The sequence below is a fragment of the Opisthocomus hoazin genome, chromosome 11, assembly GCF_030867145.1.
Source record: "Opisthocomus hoazin isolate bOpiHoa1 chromosome 11, bOpiHoa1.hap1, whole genome shotgun sequence".
Classification (NCBI taxonomy): domain Eukaryota; kingdom Metazoa; phylum Chordata; class Aves; order Opisthocomiformes; family Opisthocomidae; genus Opisthocomus; species Opisthocomus hoazin.
The window spans coordinates 15,875,537-15,887,590 of record NC_134424.1 but is presented as its reverse complement, the minus strand read 5'-3'; the positions used below and the strand labels follow the sequence as shown (position 1 = coordinate 15,887,590).

The window sequence follows — 12,054 nt, the reverse complement described above, 5'->3', positions numbered from 1 at the left end:
CTTCCATAGACTTTTCCATACATGTATCTAAGAAATACACAGATCTGTAAGTTATATTTTCAGATTTTACCATGGTTACTTCAGTAATCACAAACCATTCTATTTTAATGAAAATAAGATGAAAAATACTGATTTCTGTGCAGAAAGGAAAAAAAAATGAGAGTGAACTTTTCAGAGCTAAGGATAAAAAGATGAGTTTAGAAGGCTGAGATACTGAAATCTGTTGGCCCATGTTGGAGTAAGGATAAAATGAGCACACTGAAAGTGATAATTCATATTATTGTTGTATTCATTGAATGCTGGCTTGTGTATTCAAATGCTTTAGAGCCCTGTTCCATTCCAGCCTTGCAGAGGTGTGCTGCACTTTAACTTTTTGAACTTTAAGCCTTGGAGAAATAATAGTAAATCAGAAACACACTTTACAGAACCTAAGTGCTTCTTCACTGCAGGATGGTTCTCACTTTGTCAAAGTCCTTCATTTGCTGAGGCTTTGAAGATATTAACACTATCAGGAAGCCAGTTAAAAGCCATTTGTGTTAGCAGCATTAACAGGACAATCAAATCTTTGTGTGGAGCTCTGTTGTTTATTACTGTCACGGTCCATTAAAGCTAATCAATTGTTAATCTCGGTTTCAGCGACCCCTTTGCAACCCTTGCTGGGTGATTGTTGTTCTTTATCAAAATCTCATAATACCATCTGCTCAATATAAAATAATGGCCAGAATGATTTCATAGCGTACATTCAGTAGAGGGGGACAGAAGACTTATATAATATACAGTGTATATAGTTCTGCTATCAAAGAGGAATTTTTTGGCATTGTATTGCCTTGGCCGATGTGCAGAGGACAGGATTAAAAGCTTTGAATTAGTGGCATGTGATACAGCTACAGTCTGCGCTCTCTGTGCTCACATATTCTGGAAATTCAGAAAGCACACAAAGAAAGTGCTTTTGTGCTTTTTATTGGTCCAACATCACCTTCTGTATCTTGAGGACAGTATAGATAATATTGTATGAGTACATAAAAATGATATAAGGGAGAAATAAAATTATATTAATATTTTTATTGACTGTGAAAAGACACCAATTTAAAGAAAATAATAACTAGAAGAGCTCATCTTTTAGACTGCTGGTATTCTCTTCAGCAATACTGAAACTATATTATTAGGTTAGGCTAGACCTGATCCCTTCTGGGCATTTTTCTTAGTAACATTATTAGTTTCGTCTTTAGTTATTCTATAGGTATTCTAATCCATATACTGTAATGTTGTGTAATGGTCTAAGCACTCAACTGTCTAACCCTGGACTGAATCTATTGGCAGCACCAATAAAAAAATTGTAGTTATAAACATAAATAAAATTCCCAGTGAATTCAAAGAAATAAATCAACATGGGTGATATGATGTTTAATTCATCATCATTATATGTTGCATGTTTGAGTAATGGTCAGACTAAGAATCGGTGAGAGACGACTTTAAAGATTTACCCTGCAGTGTTTGGGATTTGGGAGATTCTTTTTTCTGTTAGGGATGTGAAGCAAGACCTGCAATTTTAGCAAGTCAGAGGAAATGACCTTCTAAATGTTACTTATACTTGAACCTTTAACTCAGTCCAGGGTTTTCTAACCTGGTGGGTATGATTTCAAGTTATGTGGTGTTATTAAAGACTCTTTAGAGTGTTACTAAGTGGAGTTACTATCTTTAATGGCACCTTAGTAATGTATTTGGGGATGTAAGAGAAATTACTGTTGGTATTGCTACAGCAAGTTCACTTGTCGCAAAATTGCTATAGTTGTAAAAGATTGGTCATCTTGCTTTATACCAGACGCTGTCTCTGTGCTTGGCCTTGTTTAAAAGGAAATAATTCCTCCTTTTGTGGCTTTAACACAATGAAAAAAAACAATATAGGAGCCAACTGCCAGGCACGGACTTAGCAGGAGTATTGAATGTTACAGATTTTGAAGTGATTCTGCAATCATCTTTTAGTTCTGTTAACTTAATTGTTTGCCAGAAAAAAATTTTTGGAAAAGATTAAGAGGAGGGTAACATCTTCTGTCAGGAATTGAGATATTAAAAAGAAATTTCAAATAATTTATAATCGTTTGTAACTGAAATTTGGTCTCCTGATCATTTACTTCCTTTGTGCTGGGGTGTGTGTTTCCCAAGTGAGAAACTGCCTCGTTATAATTCACAGAAACGCTGTGGTGAGTTTGTGTTCAGAGTCCTGGAAGAGGCTCTGAAGTGGAAACTCTTCCCTGGAGATATCATGTACCTAAGAATTTATTGCATATGCAGCTGATAGAACCACATAGGATTAGAGGCTTTCTCCTCCCAATACATTTCCCCAAACCACTAGAAAATGCACAGTTTTTGTTGTGTGGAAACGCACCAGTGTGATACCTAGCGGCTGCTCTTAGGCAGTTACTAGCGAGGTGGTAAAGCACGCGTAAACTGCAGTCAAGTGCTTTGTGTTGGCACCCAGGTCCTCTACAATATTGTACTATTTATGTGATTGTGTCTGAGCTCTTAGGATAGAAATGCAGAGAGTAGTGTCACCATCTGAACAGAGTGAGGGTAAGATCTATCACAGTGTTGTACTTTTTCTGGCTTTCAATAATCTCAGGAGGTGGATGCTTAGCAGCGGAACCGATGCTGGAGTTCTTAATGAAGCTGTAAAAGTAACTTGCACTTTGTTTCTTACAAACTTTTTAAAAAAATAAATTTTAGGATCAGTAAAGATTTATAATGCTTGACTCCTACCTAGTTTTCATATCTCTGACCCCGATGACAGGAGGAAGCCACAAAAATTTCGTTATGACTACTAGTTCATTTGCTGAACAGTTTCATTACGCATACACATTTGTAGGGTAGGTAGTTCTTTTATTTTCTGTGTGTTAATTAAGTTCATTAGTTCACTCACTTTATATTCCAGCTGAGTCTTCTCTGTGTGTGTGTGATGTGATAATAAAAAAGCAATGTTACTTCTTTTTAATAGAATAAAGGCTAGTGCATAGTTGATGTCACTGGAACTACTAGATGTTTTCTTTTCAGGTTGATGTAGTTTCACTTTCTATAGAAGATAGGAGAGGTTCAAGTGCCAGTACTTTAAGGTGGTTGACCTTGTTTCAGTTTTATGCCAGAAGATTAGAAGAGGATTAATCAAATAGTTTTTAGGAAAGGATTACTTTTAGGACTACTCTTAATTTAGTGGGATAAAAAAGGAATAATGGTATAAGGCTGCTTTTCATTATTATTTTTTTTTTTTTTTTTAGATGTATAACATATGGCTGAGTCTTAAGGCAGAGGTTTTCAAAACTGTACCAAAGTTAGGTACCTGTCTGCCAGATTTTGCTGACTGTTAACTCCTAATTGCATTTCGTGTCCATGAAAATCTCACCCTTACTCTTTGAGTATATATGTTGGCTATAGAAAATATCTTGTGAAATCGAATAAGGATATTCGAGTGGTTTACACAGGTGATTTTTTAATACATATTCAACAGTTTTTGAAAGTCTACAAAAGGTGAGACTTCAAAGGTTTAAGCTGAAAGCACAAATAGCAAAAGAGGTCTGGGAAACAGAATGAATCCAGTTCATAAACTCTACAGCTTCTGAGTCTAATCATTCAACTGTTAATATTCCTAGGTAGTTTATTGTTGTGTTTAAAGGGGAACCACCTGATCTTCAGCAGTTCTGAAATGCAACGGATAGATACAGAGCTTAAATATAGACATAAAAGCATAACTTGAATTGCCGCTACTATTTTTTAAAATTCTGACCTCAGTGTTTATGTAGTATAGTGATACCACGCAAAAATTTTTAATGATGGATTGTTAAATGCTTATGTATTTAATAAAAAATTAATCAAATAGGTGGTAATTACATTGATATCGGTTACTGGGAAAATACAAGGATAGAAGATAATTGAGAATAGCTATTCTGCATAATCTGATTAAGCTCCTATTATAACACATGCATTACTTTCATGTTAGTATTTCAGAAAAGTCTGTTTGCATATTTATTATCTCACTGATTTTGAATGAGGCACCTAAGAACTAGATTTACAGTCAATTGGTATTAATAATTTTCTCGCTGTTAGAATAATGTCCACAAGACCAAAGTCAGCTCCTGAGGGGTCCTGAACATTCACAATGGAAAGGGAGGTCTGTTGGACTTCAAGCACTCGGAACCAATGATGAAAATGACTTTTTGAAAAGTGCATTTAAAATAGCAGTGGAGCATCCGAGGTTTGATGTCCTTCATGGATTATTTGTCCAAGCTGCTTACTTTCTAAGTCAGAAATCAATCTTTCTAAACTCCAAGCCTGGAAACCTAATATGAGATCTGACACCCTAAATTGCTTTTTAGACTTTTTTTTGAAATATTTTGCAGACTAAAGTGCTTTCAGCTGTGTTCGAGTGGGATACAGACAGTGTACCCGTAGCTTGTGAGAAGGCATGAGGGAGAAATCCTGAACAAACTAAACTGTTAACTTTTCATGTCCCTGTGCAACTCTTGCAGAAGTAGCTAGAAACCCTGGAAACATTATAGTTTATTCGACTGTAAAATATGCCTCTGGAGCTGCTTCCTGAGGTGCTTCACACAGGTCCTGCTCTCAAGGGATTCATCTTTGTGTTCCTCTTCTTGTGATACTGTAACAGGTTCTTCTGTATGGCTATTGCACCCAACTGAAGGCATAATTTGGACACAGCTATGATGCAGAAATGCTACCAGGACCTGCGGAAGTCATCTTGTTACCGAGTTTTCTGAACAGTTCGAAGTTTTCAGTAGTGATCAAAAGATAAGGGAGATCAAGGAAAGACAGCAAGCATAGAATTCAGAATGTCATTCAAAAACCAAAATCAACAACAAAGCCCCAAACACTTAAGAATTACACTGCAGTTTGAGGGCTAAGAGGAAGGAAGAAGGGAATAGAAGCAAGAGCATCTAGTGAGTTAATGGACTACAAGGCACAACAAGACACATTTAAATGATAAAAACATCTGTTAGAGTCTTCATTTGGGTCTAGTTTTTCCTTTGTTAATTTTTTTTTCTTTCACAAAATACTTCTATACTTTTTTTCTGAAAGGAAAAGAAAAAAGCTTCAGCTTTGCAGTTCTTAGTAGTATTCGTGTTGATTTCTGTGATCTTAAATTAAGGATCTCTCAACTGCTCTAATACCAGAACGGCAACAAATTGATTCCCAGATTTTTAACTCTAAGGAGAAGCCCTTTCAGTGGAGAGCACTTTAGCTTGTCTACTCTTTCCTGTTTATTTGCTGAGGTTGAGAAGAGGAAAACCAAAATGACTATGGAACTATCGAGACATCAATGAACTCAGATATTACTGGTTAAGAATTCCCTAGAATTGATGCACAAATAAGGTAACCTGCAGAGGAAGACTCTCACATTGCTTTTGCTCTACATGCATGGCAGGGATGAAGTATCAGAAAGAGAGCATACAGAGAAAGAGGGGCCGTGCACCTTTTGGGTTATTTTAATGTCCAATATTTTAGTTCATCTTCTAATGATGAAGATGAACTTCTTAGTTTTTTCACTTTGGAGTTTTGTAGAATTATTTTGATGATTGAGAAATTTTTTGTGTTTTAAGACCATTATGATCAGTGGATAATTTTCATTGCTTTTCCACCTTCTACATGTGTATCTTTGTAAGAATTTCTAAGTTCTCTTACTGCAACCAAGTCAAATGTAAATTACTGGAAAAAATTTATTTTTATATGTTTTCATAAATTCTGTTCACAAGGAGTGAGTTTGACAGCTAAACACAGAAATTCAGAGTTTAACTCACTGTCTCAGAAACAGAAATGCAGGAGATGATTTTTCAACACATCCGTAATTTGTCTGCTGTGAATAATTGTTTTGCATTTTGGTGCCCTTCTGCCCTATGTAACGGAGCCATCAAAAAAGAACAGTAATTCTCTTCCTGTTTAGTTCAATAGCCGTTCTATCTACGTGGGGCTCAACAGCAAAGAAACTGGCAGCTATGGTCTGATTTTGCTATTGCAAATCACGTTCTCTGCTTCTGAGAAAGTTTGGCATGGAATTTTGGAGATTCGTTCTTCTGACTGCAGTTACAGGACTCATCCTTTTGGTACCCTCAACAGGTTACATTCATTAAAGAGCTACCAGAAGTAGTTTTCAGACAGTTCTGGATTTATTCCTGCCTAACTCTCTTGTGATAGCAATCACTATCTGAAGCATGTGAAGTGTGTACTGAAGAACACACTATAAATTCAGTTCTGCCCATCAAATGTGGACAGTGCTTATTGCCTGGTGATATCTGCTCTAAATAATTACAGAAATCTGAAACCTAGAATTGTCAAAGAACTGTATGACTGAGCAGATAGTCTTGTCTTCCTCAGAGTTTTCCTTTTATATTTATTTGTTCCTTTATTATGTTTGCTTGCTACCAGAAAGGAGAGGGAAATAGCTTTCTCATCCTGTGAGCGTTTTAGAAATTTCAAGTTCTCTGATTAAATGTTGAGATACCCCAAAACTTTTCCTGAACAAGAGAAACCTCCACTTCGGAACAACTCATAATAAAATAGGTGGGGATATCAGGATACAAGAAACCTGTTCAAGCTTCTTCTCTAGTGAATATTAAATTATTTGTATGATGTGAAACAACTGCAGCAGAAGAGTTTGTGAGACACTCAGCCCTGATGGATGGGGCAGTTATTTTGGATCTCAGAGGCCCTAGTCGGAGTTTCTGTTCTGCTTGATTCTGAGGGTGGATTTGAACTGCATTATAAGGTTTTTCCTCTCTGGCACAATTCTGCAAAAGGAAATATATTTTCCAAAATTAAGAATCATCACAGGTCAGGTCTAGCAGCAATAACAAGATGCAGCAGAAAGTATTTACATACATATAATACATACATACAGTTTTTCCTTTCCCATGCTCAAATCTTTAAGTATTTCCAGGTTGCTTTTTCATGCTTTTTGTAAGCATCTTACAAGAATTAGAGACATGTTTAAAAGAAATAAAAGCTGAGGTTCTTGCATATTCACATAAATTCACAGGTTAAGGCTATAAGTAAAACATAATTTCTCATTACAATAGTGATAAAACTCGATGTTTGCAACACAGAATTCGTTCTGTTATAGTTTTTGCAAGGCAATTCTTTAACTTAGTCCAATAGAACAGATAAAGGAATAAGCTAGTATTGTTCAGATAAAGGGATAATGATGTACAGAAGAAGCCAGTCAAATGAAAACAGATATATTCACTTTCAAGCGGGGGGGGGAAAGAGGCATTATGAAATGAATATTTAGCAGAAAATCAATAATAATACTTAATGCTGCAGCCTTAAAATTAGATTGAAATTTGTCATAACAAGCTGGGAGTGAGTGTAAGCTTGCAAGGAACTTCATCTGAGACTTAAAAAAACAATTTCCTCTTTCAAAACAGCTAGCATTCCTTCCAAAAAATGTCCAAACCAGAATAGCCGCTGCCAATATGATTGCCTTTCCACACAGGCAAAATAGCATGTGATCCATGCATGCCACAATTTATAGTTGAGAAGCTGGTGACTTTCCCTGCTGATTTCAAAGCAGACTGTTTGGGAAGATGAGCGCCTCCTGGATGGCAGGTCCACTGCTCTGGGCAGGGATGGAAGAGTGGGCAGAACAAGTTAAACAAAGCAAGGGGAAACTGAAGTTTGTGAAAGGAAGACTGTGGAGGGTGCAGAAGAAAGCAGAAATAGTGCAGCAGAAGGTTAGGTGTCAGAAGACTCTGAAGTTCAGGAAAGAAGGCTGGAGAAGGAGGAATAACTAATGTGTAAAGGGAGAGCTGACAAGTGTTAATATCTTTGTGTTTCAAGAGTATTGACAGTAATCTTTTTGCAATTCTCTCTAAACCCATTGCCTTTACTTATAGTGAGGCTATAATGGAGAAACCATTTTAAGCTACTTTAAAAAAAAAAAAAAAAAGGCAAAAATCTCTTTCCTCCATCATCTTCTGTGTGAGGTTAGGCAATTACATAAGCAGTAAGAAGCTGCCTCACATAAGCTTTGTTATAAAACAAAAGAAACTTTCGGAGAGAAGAATAGGGAACGTTCAAGCACCATTTAAAAATGGGTTTCAGAGAAGTCTGGCAAAACAAGTATGCACAGGGAGTGAGGGAGGAATGCTGCATAGGAGATGAGGAAAAATATCACAATGTTATTGAAAAACATATGCTGCTTGAGATTGCCATAAGCCTCAGAGCAGGCAGAGGTGATGTGTTTAAAAACGTGTCTCTAGCAGATATTTATGGGACTATCCATTTCCAGTTCTCACTAACCAAGAAGGCAGCTAAAGAGCCAAAGAGAAATGACCATGCAAGATGAAGTTAGTCACCAATGCTTGATGTTGGCGTATTGGCGATAGCAAACAGGAACTTGGGATTGAATATCACTTCATGGTGGGCAGTTGTTTGACTTGCTTGTTGAGATTTGTGGCCTAGAAATTAGTGATTGTCCCTCAGAAAAAGAAGAGAGCTTGTCACCTTCTAAAAGCGCTTTCTAATTAGCTTTTACGTTTCTGCTGCAGAAAAGGCCAGCTACTCAGTGGCTCGGACTCAGAGCCCTGTGCCTTCTACCTGGCTAGCAGCAGCCCTGCCCTTGGCACTGAGCAGTTTAGATTTACTTGTGTGCTCCTTTAGTCCTGTCAAGATCTCAGTGAGTGTGTTAACAAAAGGACTATCCTTGGTTTAAGCGATGCCAAAGGAAAGTGACAGTTCTGAGGATTTTGATCCTGTCAAGATACATTTTGAAAAATGCTGCTCTGGCTTAGCTTTCCTTTATCTGTGGACATTCAGCATGTATCAGATAGCACAAGAAGGTGGTGAGGTACAGAGATTGTTGTTTTCTGATTTGTTAAGGCTTCTACACCAAAGATACACGGCACAGTCTATCATCAAAGCTGCGTGTTGGAGATACACATTTTGTCAGAATCACTTGCTTTTTGAACTGTCTGGAAAGTCTATTTTAAAGAATCTATTTGAAACATTTATTTATTTCTGTATGTACTTGTACGTATTTTGTATCTACAGTTAGTTTCTGATATGTTGAAAGGATGAGATGCTAAGGTGCTTTGAGGAGCAGGCAGTGCTGGAGTTAATGTAAGGCATTGGTCAATGATACTGAGCTCTCCTCCAGGAAAAAAAGACCCTTAATTCACTCTTGCAAAATTCAATGCCCTATTGTTCTCACTTTTCTGAAGTCACTGTTTATAACATTGCTCTGCTTTCCCCTCTGAGGAATAATATAATTTATTGGAGCAGTTCATTCATAGTCTATGTGATATCTATCTTTTGGGACAGGGATATCTTTTGCATGATGTACACACTGTTAGCTTCAAACTCTTCCTGTTTGCTTTATGTGAAAGGGTTTGTAATCAGGAATATTTATGCATCTTGGTACCCAATTGTGCTGTGCTTGCTGTTTTCTGCTCTTCGTAGAAAATGGAACTTTTTTTTCTTTTTGGCTCACACCTACCTGAAAAGCAAAAGATTTTAGAATATTACCCTATGGATTTATGATTACTAGGCAGATAGCCAGTAATAAGCAGTGATATCTGATACTACAACCCAGACATTCTCTGCTTTTTTCCACCTTTTTCCTATTATCTTTAGGTTTAATAAACTATAAATGGGAGAAATAAATGGCAGACCATCTTTTCTCTTTTTGTGCTTTTTTTTTTTGGAGGTGCTTGGTGATGAGATTAAGCTAAAGGCCATATATTCTTCCAACCTGGTATTTAGGAGTAGGCAAATTATTGAAAAGGGTGCAAGTAATCTAGGTTTATTCATTTTTGTGGGAGCGCAGCTTTTTTGCTACACAAAAATCTTTTTAAATGGAAATAACAGTATTCTAGATAAAGATTTAATGAATATATATGAGAAAGGCAAGATGGAAGTCACTCAGCAGTTCATAGCTTCAGATGAGGTCACATTTCTGACTTGTGTAGTACGAAAGTGAGTAAATCTCAGATGATCATAATGGAAATATTTCCAGAATATTGTACATGCTGCGTATTGTAGGAAAAAAGTTACTTTCTTGCCTTTGACTTATAAGAAAGATATTGAGTGAAAAGCAGCTACATCTGTACCTTAACATTTCAATTGCATGTGTTGTTTCTTTGTTTCTGAATCTCACATAATTGCTGACTACAAAATTAAAACAACAAGCTCATTATTTCAATCCTAAGATACAACTTGCTTTAGACTTATGCTTTGTCTCTAATTGTAGTGTCTGTGTGTTGAGCTTCATTAACTTGAAACAGAAGGAGCCCCTGCTTTTGTGTTGAAGTTAATTAAAGCTGGTAATGATTATTGTCTGAAAATTTTCTGGGTTCAAGGAGGTTATTTTGCCTCTACCTCTATTTTCATGCATCATTTCATCAATCATGTGGTCAGGCGATTCATAATATACAGGATTTGTCTGAATTCAGTGAGCTATGGCGGTTTTTATCACAAAAATACACTTGTGTATTTGTTTAATGGTTAGTTGAAAGCTTCTGCTTGTGAAATACTCACTGGTGACTTTTAAACTCAGATTTTTTCAAAATTATTTGGAAAAAAATAAAGCAATTGTTTTTCCATGAATAATAGGTAATAGCACAAAACACAATAGATGAGTTAATGCCAAGGGACACAGTTAATGGCTTTCAGGTCTTTTTAATATAAAAATTGAAAATTTCAAAGTACAATTCTATGATGATGTGTACAAACTTCAGAGTTAGAAGTGCAGTCTTCTGACCTGTAATCTACATACCAGTACAGTTCTGACCGCGACTGATAGTATGAAATAATTATGCATAGTTATATGCATGTATAGTTTAGTATTTATGTTTTAATAGTTTTATTCCAAGTTCTGCACTTCAACTTTATGTATGTTGCCTGATGTACACATCTTTGTCACTGGTTTTGTGGGTCATGCTGTGGGAGATGTCCTGCTTAAAAAAAGCAAAACAAACCCCCCAAAGAACCAAACCAGCCAACCTCCTGGTGAAAGACCACGTCTAAGATCAGGTCCAGGAATATTGTAACAAAGTGCAGTGGATAAATAGATAAACAGATGAAATAAAAAATAGAGGATGTACTTGCCTATGGGAAAAGCTTGGAAAAAGTGACGGTATGTTCCTTGAAAAATCATAGAGGCCAAGTTTAAATAAGTATTTTGTTTGTGGTTCACTTAAAAAACAGCAACATTACAGTAACAGTAATTTAATGTTACACTTTATGTGTTTTATATTTTAGATTTAAACTAACAGCTACATAGCTAAAGCTTTTGGACTATTCAGTTTAGATGTAAAAAAAGAACTTGTTCTGCATCCAGTTAGCTTTTTCAGATGAGGGGCATGTGTTTAGAGAAAAATTACTGTGGATCCAAAATGCGCCTAACAAAGATATTAGTGAAAGGCTCAATGGATATTCTGTGCCTGTGAGAAGCTCCTGCTGACAAAGTCAGCTCGAAAGCTTTCAGCATCATATGAAAAACTAAATTTTGCAGCAAAGAAGGGTCAAGCTGGAGGATGTGTGTTATGTGGGAAGGGACAGTGGAGGTTTTGGGTATAGTGCTGGCACCTGAGGTTGTGGGAGTTCTTGGAGAGGCTCCAAGGGCTTTCCAGGATTTTCTCCCAAGCCTGCTGGTAGACCTTGCCACCCTAGCTCAGTTTCGAACTGCGCTCCTTCCATGTTGTCTCCTCTCCTTCCTGTCACAGTTCCCTTCTCACCAGAGTGCCCAACTCTGTCCCCCCCTCCTGCTTCACATTCTGCCCCAGTGGCAGCAGCAGCAGAGGACTGTGAAGGCAGGTTGGAGATCTGCTCTACTCTAACTCATCTTCACTCTCTTGCCATTGGCAATGTAGGCAGTCTGCTGCCCTGGGCGTTTTTGTTTGCATTTGGCACAGTGTCTGGCTGTTGGTTGATCGTATCTTACACAAGCATCTTTCACAGCAAGCTGTCTCCTATTTTTTCACAATACCATGTACCACTTCAGATCCCTCTAAATCTTTCCCTGACACAGGCATCTGGTCTTTTCATCCATTCGTC

General features: G+C 37.0%; 1 protein-coding gene across 5 annotated transcripts in view; it reads left to right on the top strand.

Moving 5' to 3' along the window:
- The window catches only part of CACNA2D3 (calcium voltage-gated channel auxiliary subunit alpha2delta 3), a 472,558-nt gene that overhangs the window by 144,052 nt on the left and 316,452 nt on the right, over positions 1 to 12,054 (top strand). The gene's annotated exons all lie outside the window — the stretch shown is intronic.